Here is an 11,893-nt window from a genome sequence, read left to right as displayed (position 1 = left end):
ACCTGGACAACAGTCTGGTGTCTAAAAGAGTTTATTAAAGATTCGACGCAGATCTGTGTTTTGGCCACAGGCCTGCCTCAGGAGTCTTGTTACCTGTGTGAATGGGTAAATCTCCAAAAGTTGGTATTCTTAAAATGCTGTAGCACAAAGCTGGTCTTAAAAAGACCTTTGGTGGATATCAGCTTAAGGGCTCTCATTAAAACTGCAGAGCTTACAAGACTCCTGAGGCAGGCCGGTGGCCGAAACACAGATCTGTGTCGAGTCTTTAATAAACTCTTTTAGACACCAGACTGTTGTCCTGGTCTCTTGAATCATTAAATTGGGTGGCGGGGGAAGAGGGGTTGGTGGTTGAGAGGCTAGGATAGGGGAGGGCAGACTTATACGGGGTCTGTGCCAGAGCCGGTGATGGGAGGCGGGACTGGTGGTTGGGAGGCGGGAAATACTGCTGGACAGACTTATACGGTCTGTGCCCTGAAAAAGACAGGTACAAATCAAGGTAAGGTATACACATATGAGTTTATCGTGGGCAGACTAGATGGACCGTGCAGGTCTTTTTCTGCCGTCATCTACTATGTTATTATGTTACAATAATTAACAAATTTATTGCAGTTAATTGGCAATAAATTGGCCAATTAATTTGCACGTGCACCTTTGATCAGCACTCGGATTTGGGCACCATATATAGAATCCATGGGACAGTAATTTTGAAAGGTCTCTCATGATAACTTTCCCATGTACCACATGTTAATACCCCAGACCATAAAGAATCAAGTGGTATGTTTTCTTCCCTTCAGTATATTTTGTAGAAATCATCTTCTAGATCAAGATTGTCTAACCTACGGCCCACGAGCAAGAATCCAGCCCACAAGTACTTTTTTTCTGGCAATTCTTTTGGTGTTTAAAGCAGGATTCCTGCTTCCCCACTGTGATTTGGCTCTCTGTAGGCTTGAGCCACACGATGCCAGAAGTTAGGGCTGGTCTTGTTTTTCAAGTCTCGTGAGACTTGCCAACCCACAGTTTCACACCACACGGCTCAAGGCTGCAGAGAGCCGGGTTGCGGTGGGGAAACAGGAATCCCGCTGTTCCTTCTGCAGTTGAAGCTAGGTGAGGGGAAAGAGACTGGATGAAGGTTGGACAGGGGTATATGAGAGAGTGGGTGAAGGCTGGAGAGGGGACAACGCACCATTGTATTTTACCATTATTTGACAAAACATTCGGCACAACACGATGGTGTGTGTTTTGGCCCTGTGACGGTTGGCCCTCAATAGAAAAAGATTGGACGAGCCTGTTCTAGATCCAAGGAGTTTCCTAAATCATTCCTGGCATACACCCTCTACTGTATGCAGATCTACCTCATGCATATCCATGGTGGACATCCGAAAACCTGACTGACTAGGGGGTACTTCAGGAAGGGTTTGAGAAACACTGATTTTGGTAAGTTGCACGTGTTGTTGTGTGGTGCAAAACCGTCTAGTAATTACTTAGGGGGTAAGCTCAACGCGGGCTTACCAAATGCTAAATCTGGACTACCACCAGACCAACATGGCCGCCGGCAGTAGTTCCGCCCCGAGCATGTGCCATTTACAAAGGAAGAAGAAAACCCCCGGAAATGGCTTGAACGGCGGTAACCCAGCGGTAATCGGGCATCGCCACATCCTGCCCAGTTACCGCCGGGTTACCGTGGGGGTCCTTATGACCACCTCAATGGGTGACAGTCAGGGCTCCCCACCACATGGCCACATGGTAAGGTCCTTGGCACGCAGGAAAAACAGCCCCCGCCGCTAGCGAGGGCCCTTTTCCCCACAGCTTGCTAAAAGGACCCCTTACTTCCAGGTACTTTGGTTACTGCTTTTTCAGTTCAGTGTATCTTATTGTTGCCTTTAAACAGATTTTTTTTTTTTTTTAGAGGTCTATTTTGGGAAAATAAGTTTGTGTGATAATATGTTCCTTCCTGCAATTAAGGTTCTCATATATAAACCCCTTCGCCTGTTATTCTTCAGTCATCTGTAAGCAATGTTACGCCTTTGCCAAATTTGAAAGTACTGGATTCAATTATGGCATATTTTGTTTCAGGGATTTCTGGTGGTTTCTCTCCTTAAACTTCACTACATCCAGTACTTGGCAGCTTTCATGCTGACCTAGAATAAATGTAGCCACTACTTTTCTCCCTTGCAAATTCAGTTGCAGTGGCCTCCGTTTTTCCAGATGGTCAAATCTATGTCGGTTCATTTTTTTTTTCCATTTTAATCTACAGCGTAACTCCTGAGATCTTTGTTGTCACCTGGTCCTTTAATAAGTTTTTGAGCTGTATTAACTGTTTTGATCCTGGGCAAAATAAGAATTTCTGTTGGCTGTGATACTTTTAATTAGATCAGTGTTTTTCAAGCGGGATTCTAAAAACCCAGGGTTCCAGGCGCATCCTGAAATGAAAAAAAAAAGTACAGAGAAAGGCATGAAAATGATAAAAGGAATGAAATAGTTCAATGGAAAGAAAAGCAAGGTCAGGCTGAAGACTGCTGAGAGTAGCTACGAGGAAGTTATATGGAAATACTTTTAAAACAAATAAGTGAAACATTTTTTCACTCAACGAATAGTTAAGCTCGGGAACTCTTTGCCAGAGGATGTGGTAACAGTGGTTAGGGTATCTGGGTTTAAAAAAAGGTTTGGACAAATTCCGTGAGGAAAAGTGCATAGTCGGCTATTGAGACAGACATGGGAAGCAACTGTTTGCCCTGGGATTTGTAGTATGGAACGTTGCTACTCTTTGAGATTCTGAATGGAATCTTGTCACTCTTTAGGATTCCAGAATCTTGCTATTCTTTGGGGTTCTACATGGAATGTTGCTACTCCGAGATTCTACATGGAATCTTGTCACTCTTTAGGATTCCAGAATCTTCCTATTCTTTGGGGATCTGCATGGAATGTTGCTACTCTTTGAGATTCTGCATGGAATCTTGTCACTCGTTAGGATTCCGGAAATCAAGGACGGCCTCCCCTTACTCCCCTAGTGATCACTAACCTCCTTCAACACCCAAAAAAATGTGATTTAAAACATTACTTACCGGCCTCTATGCCAACCTCAGATGTTATACTCAGGTCCATTAGAACAGCATGCAGGTCCCTGGAGTAGTCTGGTGGTGGGTGCAGTGCACTGCAGACAGGTGGACCCAGGCCCATACCTCCCCCTACCTGTTACACTTGTGGTGGAAACTGTGAGCCCTCCAAAACTCACCAGAAACCCACTGTACCCATATGTAGGTGCCCTCTTCACCCATCAGTGGTGTACAGTTGGGGGTAGTAGGTTTTGTGGGGGTTTTGGGTTGCTCAGCAGACAAGGTAAGTGAGTAACGGTGAGATGTGTACTTGGGAGCATTTATTTGAAGTCCATAGCTGTGCCCCCCTAGGTGCCACATTGCTCTCCTGGAATACCTGTGTGGCCAGTCTACCAAGAATGCTGGCACTTCCTACATCCTAATTGCTTGATTTCGTTCGTTTTTCATATGGATGGGGGTTTTGTTTTTCAAAAATAGACCAAAAAGATAAATGCAGAACACAAAAACATCTAGCAAATTGCCATTTTCAAAAAAAAAAAAAAAAGATAGACATTTTTCTGTTTTGAAAATGGCTATATTCCTCACTTGATTTTTTTTTTTTTAGCAAAATGTTCAAACTTGGACTTGGATGTCATATTGAAAATGCCTCTCTTTGTTTCACTAAGAATTCATACAGACTGCAAGAAAGATGTAGCACAGAGGGACATAAATAGCTCTCAGCTTACAAATGAAATTCAAAAGATGTACCTTGATAATTGGAGGTTTAAAAAAAAATGAATGGTATTACCTGAAATGAGATATTAATTGAACTCAGTACAAAACGGAGGAAAGAACATAAGTACTTTAAGCTGACGCATATACAAGGTTAGAAAAATATATTGATAAATTTTTTTCAAGTGACTGCTGATCAGGAAATGGCTTTGAACATCACTGTAAAAATGTACGTATTGGAAATACATTTTTTTCCCCAAGAAAATCCCAGACACCTTCACACTTTTCATAAAATTAAACCGTACATTCGCTATAATTTGTTATCAAAACTAGTACCATTTCATCTGTCGTTATGGCAGAGCAGAGATTGCAGGGAAATGTTCAATTTGGATTCAATTTAAATTTCAATTGTCTGTGAAACCTAAATCAATAGGCTATAGTTCAATGGCGCTTTAATAAAACAGCACATAACGGAGAAATCATTAGGGATTACATATGATAAGAGATTGGAAACAGTGTCCGCCTAATGGTGGAGAGGCCATTAGAGAATTACCTCAATCATTCGCAAGGAAACCAACAAGCTTTTTCTCCTCCTGGGACTCAAAGGAAGGCTTAATTGTGATGCTCTTGATAGAACTACGTCTGTCAGTCTTCCAGCCAAGCCTGAATTTATGTATCAGCTAGGCAAGCTACAGACTAGGGCCTCGCATTACGAGGGACCTCGTGCTTCATTAAAAAAAAATAAATACTTGTATTGGTAAAGAATGAAAATAACAACATAAAATCATCAGAATTATTTTATTTTTATTTTTAAGTTTTACAACTTTTAACCAAGAATTTACACTTGTACAGAAAAGTGTTATATAAGAAAATTATTACTTCTCGTAAAGGGAAAGGGAAATGGGACTTGATATTACCGCCTTGCTGAGGTTTTTGCAACTACATTCAAAGCGGTTTACATATAAAGAAACAGAAAGAAAAAGATTTATAAACACTCAAGTCCACATTATTAGGATCCAAGATTAATATAAAGGAGGATTATTAAGAAAATTAAAATTTTTAAGGCAATATTATACCTGAGGAATATAGGCTAGCAATTTAACTATACAAAGAGCTTACTTAATCTCCTAATGGTCTTCTAGTTGCTATAAAAGCTGACAAGTGAGAAGGCTTCGTAAATACATATTTAACATCTGCCCAGTATTATTTCACCTCCCAACCATCAGCCCAGGCACAGACTGTATAAGTCTGCCCAGCACTATCCCCGCCTCCAACCACCGGCTCTGCCACCCAATCTCGGCTAAGCTCCTGAGGATCCATTCCTTCTGAACAGGATTCCTTTATGTTTATCCCACGCATGTTTGAATTCCCTTACCGTTTTCATTTCCACCACCTACCGCGGGAGAGCATTCCAAGCATCCACTACTCTTTCCGTGAAAAAATACTTCCTGACATTTTTCTTCAGTCTGCCCCCCTTCAATCTCATTTCATGTCCTCTCGTTCTACCTCCTTCGCATCTCCGGAAAAGGTTCGTTTGCGGATTAATACTTTTCAAATATTTGAACGTCTGTATCATGTCACCCCTGTTTCTCCTTTCCTCCAGGAAACGTTGAGTTTCCCTTGATACATTAGGAAATAATTGAATCTTAAAGCCTAGAAACAATTTCTCTCTATTTTTAAAAAACATTCGAAATAACCATTGTTTATCAGGTAATAACCAAAGTCGCTGCAGTGGCTATATCTGAATCTGAAGTATCCAATATAGCAGAAACATCCAAAGAATTTTGCTGTTGTTCCATTAGTTTCTTCAGTAAATAATAAACTTGTGTAAAAGGAGGAAATCCCAAAGCTTTTTTCATAGAATAATTTTTATTATTGACTATTGTTGGTTGTTTTATATATATACTAGTAAAAAAGGCCTGTTTCTGACACAAATGAAACGGGCGCTAGCAAGGTTTTCCTCGGAGTGTGTATGTTTGAGAGAGTGTGTGTGAGAGTGACTGTGTGAGATAGAGAGAGAGAGTGAATGTGCGAGTGTGTGTGTGTGACAGAGAGAGTGAGACTGGGTGCGAGCGTGTCTGTGAGAGAGAGAGAGAGAGTGTGTGTGAGAATGAGAGTGTGTGCCATGGGCCCCCCTCCCTCCCTTCCTTCCTCCGAGTTCCAGGGTCGCCCCCTCCCTCCCTCCGAGTCCCAGGGTTGTCCCCTCCCTCCCTCCAAGTTCCAGGGTCGTCCCCTCCCTCCCAGTTCCAGGTTCCCCCCTCTCTCCTTCCGAGTTTCAGGTTTCCCCCTCCCTTCCTCTGAGTTCCAGGGTCGTCCCCCCTCCCTCCGAGTTCCAGGGTTGTCCACTCCCTCACGGAAGTTACATCAGACGAGGGCGGGACACAGGGAGGGAAGGAGGCCCAAAGGGAGGCGATCTGCTGCTGCCTGCAGCACTTTCACACGGAGGTGAGAGGCGCTGTGATTTCAATGCAGGGGACCTGGCCCAGTGGCAGACGGAGGGGGGCGGGTGGAGAGGGGAGTGGCGGCAGCGACCTTGGGGAGGGTGAAGGGGGTGGAGGGGCGGTGATCTCGGGGGGGGGGGCGGCCTTGCCCCGGGCCCGGCCCAGTCTCTAGGCGGCCCTGCTCCCCTCTCTCTCCATCCTCCCTCCTGCAGTGAGCGACCAGCCAGCAGAGGCAGCCAAATAAACAGTTTACCGATGCCACCCACCCACAGAAAGTGACATCAGAGAGGCGAAACACAGCAGTGGAAAGGCCCTGCTGCCACCAGTAGACAGTTTGTTTATGTGGCTGCCCCGGCTGGCCCTCCATCTGCTATGAGTTGTAAGGGCTGGTGGGGGAAAGAAAAGGGAGGGGTTAGAGAGATACCAGGACCCACGGGGGGGGGGGGGGGGGGGGAGGAGGGAGAGAGGGGTGATACTGAACCTGCGGAGGAGGGGGAAGAAGGGGATAGAGGTGCAAGTCAGAGGAAGAGATGGATACCCAATCCGCAGGGCAGGGGAGGGGAGGATTTAGAGAAATGGATGGGCAGAGGAAGAGAGCTGCAGGTGAAGAAGAAGGGCTTAGAGAGATGCAGGGGCAGAGGAAGAGATGGATACCAGAACTGCGGGGAAGGGGTGGGTCAAGGCAGAGAGAAGAGAGAGAGACCTAGGGTAGAAAAGGTGAGTGATGTTGCTAGACACAAGGGGGTAGAGTGGAGGGAAAAGGTAGACCAGAAAGGGAAGGGGGAGGAGGGATGTTGGACCCCCAGAGTAAGTAGAGAGAAAAGTGAAACAGAGTGAGAGAGACCAACTTGACCCTGAAGGGGGGGGGGGGGGGTGGAGACTGGTGCCAGACTGTGGAGGATGGAGGGGAGAGAGAGGGAAAGATGAGCCCAGGGTGGGAAACGTGGAAGGAGGGGAAGAGAGAGGTACTGGATAAGCAGAAGGAAAAGGACACAGGGAAGAGATGCTGGACACAGGGGAAGGATGAGGATGCAGAGAAAAGATGTCAAAAGGAGACAAGACCCTGGAAAGAGATTAAAGAAAAAAAGAGAGTCAACAATGTAGAAAACAAGGGGTTTTTTGTTTTTACATTTTTAATGTATTAATTGTAATATGTCAGCTTTGGGAAATGTGCATCTCTGATATCCTGATTTCAGTTTCTATTTCTATGACTCTGAAGGTTTTCTATATAGGGCTGGAGGTGTTTTCTTTTTGCAGGGTTTGTATACTGGAGCTCTGAAAGGATTCCTCCTCCCTGCCTCCCTCTGGTCACCACCACCTTGGGAGAGATGGTATTATAGGGGGATCCATCTTAATGTTTCTGCCCGGGGCACATTAAGTCCTGCTTTTGCTTATATATAGTAACATAGTAAATGACAGCAGATAAAGACCTGTAAGGTCCATTCAGTCTGCCCAACAAGATAAACTCATTGTACATGGTATGTGATACTTTATATGTATACCTGAGTTTGATTTGTCCTTGCCTTTCTCAGGGCACAGACCGTAGAAGTCTACCAAGCACTGTTCTTGTACTAAGTTCTGAAGCTAACATCGAAGCCCCTTAAATTTACATTCCAGTCCATCCCTTATCTATTCAGTCACGATCAGGGCGTAGACCACAGAAGTCTGCCCAGCTCCCATTTTGTTTCCAATTACCAGCGTCGCCACCCAATCTCTGCTAAGATTCCACGGAACCATTCCTTCTAAACAGGATTCCTTTATGTTTATCCCACGCATGTTTGAATTCCATTACCGTTTTTATCTCCACCACCTCCCGCGGAAGGGCATTCCACATATCTACCACCCTCTCCGTGAAAAAATACTTCCTGACATTAGTCCCGAGTCTGCCCCCCTTCAACCTCAAGTCATGTCCTCTAGTTCTACTGCCTTCCCGTCTCCGGAAAAGGTTCGTTTGCGGATTAATACCTTTCAAATATTTGAACATCTGTATTATATCACCACTGTTTCTCCTTTCCTCCAAGGTATACATGTTCAGGTCAGCAAGTCTCTCCTCATACGGTTTGCAACGCAAATCCCATACCATTTTCATAGCTTTTCTTTGCACCACTTCCAGTCTTTTTAGCAAGATATGGCCTCCAAAACTGAACACAATACTCCAAGTGGGGCATCACCAATGACTTGTAGAGGGGCATCAACACCTCCTTTCTTCTGAGGAATTATGAAGTATTATATATAACTGTGATGGTTTATTTGCACTGAGACATATGTTATTTAAGTTATAATCGAGCACAGGAGCATACTAATAATTATAATTGGAGAAATCATATGTAACAGCTGATTTTTATACTAGTCTGTTGATCAGGTTCAGTCATCAATTTTCAATGGCATTATCCATAAAATAATTACAGACCCCTCCCACACTATCCAGATAATGCAAGGATGGTCAAGAGGGCAGACCGGGGAGGGGGTCCCTAGAATTAAGATGACGTTCATAAGTATATAAGTATTGCCATACTGGGACAGACCAAAGGTCCATCAAGCCCAGCATCCTGTTTCCAACAGTGGCCAATCCATGTCACAAATACCCGGCAAGATCCAAAAAAGTACAAAACATTTTATGCTGCTTATCCCAGAACTAATGGATTTTCCCCAAGCCCATTTAATAAAGGCCTATGGACTTTTCCTTTAGGAAGCTGTCCAAACCTTTTTTAAACACCGCTAAGCTAACCACCTTTACCACATTCTCTGGCAATGAATTCCAGAGTTTAATTACAAGTTGAGTGAGGAAACATTTTCTCCAATTCGTTTTAAATTTATTACTTTGTAGCTTCATCGAATGCCCCCTAGTTCTAGTATTTTTGGAAAGCATAAACAGACGCTTCACATCTACCCGGTCAACTCCACTCATTATTTTATAGACCTCTATCATATCTCCCTCAGCCGCCTTTTCTCCAAGCTGAAGAGCCCTAGCCGCTTTAGCCTTTCCTCATAGGGAAGTCATGCCATCCCCTTTATCATTTTCGTCACCCTTCTCTGCACCTTTTCTAATTTCACTATATCTTTTTTGAGATACAGCGACCAGAATTGAACACAATATTCGAGGTGCGGTCGCACCATGGAACGATACAAAGGCATTATAACATCCTCATTTTTGTTTTCCATTCCTTTTCTAATAATACCTAACATTCTATTTGCTTTCTTAGCCGCAGCAGCACACTGAGCAGAAGGTTTCAACGTATCATCAACGATGACACCTAGATCCCTTTCTTGGTCTGTGACTCCTAACGTGGAACCTTGCATGACGTAGCTGTAATTCAGGTTCCTCTTTCCCACATGTATCACTTTGCACTTGCTCACATTAAACATCATCTGCCATTTAAACACCCAGTCTCCCAGTCTCGTAAGGGCCTCTCATAATTTTTCACAATCCTCCCGCGATTTAACGACTTTGAATAACTTTGTGACATCAGCAAATTTAATTACCTCACTAGTTACTCCCATCTCTAGGTCATTTATAAATATGTTAAAAAGCAGCGGTCCCAGCACAGACCCCTGGGGAACCCCACTAACTACCCTTCTCCATTGAGAATACTGACCATTTAACCCTACTCTCTGTTTTCTATCTTTTAACCAGTTTTTAATCCACAATAGAACACTACCTCCAATCCCATGACTCTCCAATTTCCTCTGGAGTCTTTCATGAGGTCCTTTGTCAAACGCCTTCTGAAAATCTAGATACACAATATCAACCGGCTCACCTCTATCCACGTTTGTTCACCCCTTCAAAGAAATGTAGTAGATTGGTGAGGCAAGATTTCCCTTCACTAAATCCATGTTGACTTTTGGGCTCATTTTCGAAAGAGAATGGCGCCCATCTTTTGACACAAATCAGGAGATGGGCATCCTTCTCCCAGGATTGCCCAAATCGGCATAACGAAAGCCGATTTTGGGCCTCCTCAACTGCTTTCCATTGCGAGGACGACCAAAGTTCCCGGGGGCGTGTCGGAAGCATAGTGAAGGCGGGACTGGGGTGTGCTTAACACATGGGCGTCCTCGGCTGATAATGGAAAAAAGAAGGGTGTCCCTGATGAACACTTGGCCGACTTTACTTGGTCTTTTTTTTTATGACCCAGTCACAAAAATGTGCCCTAAATGACCAGATGACCACCGGAGGGAATCGGGGATGACCTCCCCCTACTACCCCAGTGGCCACTAACCCCCTCCCACCCTAAGAATATTTAAACAAAATATTTTTCCAGCCTCTATGCCAGCCTCAAATATCATACCCAGCTCAATGACAGCAGTATGCAGGTCCCTGGAGCAGTTTTAGTGGGTACTGCAGTGCACTTCAGGCAGGCGGACCCAGGCCCATCCCCCCACACCTGTTAAACTTGTGGTGGTAAATGTGAGCCCTCCAAAACCCACCACAAACCTCTGTACCCACATCTAGGTGCTCCCCTTCATCCCTAAGGGCTATGGTAGTAGTGTACAGTTGTGCGGAGTGGGTTTTGGGGGGCTCAGCACACAAGGTAAGGGAGCTATGTGAGCAATTTATGAAGTCCACTGCAGTGCCCCCTAGGGTGCCCGGTTGGTGTCCTGGCATGTTAGGTGGACCAGTGCACTACGAATGCTAACTCCTCCCATGACCAAAGGGCTTGGATTTGATCGTTTCTGGGATGGATATCCTCGTTTTCCATTATGGCCGAAAATCGGGGACGACCATCTTTAAGATCGACCTAAATGTGGAGATTTGGGCGTCCCCAACTGTATTATCGAAACGAAAGATGGCCACCCATCTTGTTTCTATAATACGGGTTTCACCGCCCCTTTGCGGGGACGTCCTGCGATGACGCTGTCAGGAAAACTTGGGCACCCCGTTCGATTATGCCCCTCTTTGTCTCATTAATCCATGCTTTTGAATATGATCTGTGATTTTGTTCTTTATAATAGTCTCTACCATTTTGACTGGCACCAACATCATACTCACCGGTCTATAATTTCCTGGATCTCCTCTGGAACCTTTTTTAAAAATCGGCATTACCATCAAAAAAGCTGTCTTAGGTTTATCTGTTTAGCTATTTCAATACATGGCTGGATATCACTGCTATCCAGATAGCGCTGGCACTGATCACCCTATCCGGATATTCGGCACCAGAACTGATCACCCCATCCAGATATTCAGCAAAAGAAATGATCACTCTATCCGGATATTCAACACCAGCACTGATCACCCCATCTGGATATTCAGCAAAAGAACTGATCACCCTATCCGGATATTCAGTATCAGAACTGATCACCCCATCCGGATATTCAGCACCAGCACTAATTGCCCTATCCATAAATTCAACACCAGCACTGATCACCCCATCCGGATATTCGGCACCAGAACTGATCACCCTATCCGGATATTCAACACCAGCACTGATCACCCCATCTGGATATTCAGCACCAGAACTGATCACCCCATCCGGATAGTCAGCACCAGCACTGATCGTTCTATCTGGATATACAGCAAAAGAACTGATCACCCTATCCGGATATTCAACACCAGCACTGATCACCCCATCCGGATATTCAGCACCAGAACTGATCACCCCATCCGGATATTCAACACCAGCACTGATCACCACATCCGGATATTCAACACCAGCACTGCTTGCTCTATCTAGATGTCCAGCACCAGCATTG

The sequence above is a fragment of the Microcaecilia unicolor genome, chromosome 11, assembly GCF_901765095.1.
Source record: "Microcaecilia unicolor chromosome 11, aMicUni1.1, whole genome shotgun sequence".
Taxonomy (NCBI): domain Eukaryota; kingdom Metazoa; phylum Chordata; class Amphibia; order Gymnophiona; family Siphonopidae; genus Microcaecilia; species Microcaecilia unicolor.
Note: the sequence above shows the minus strand (reverse complement) of the source record.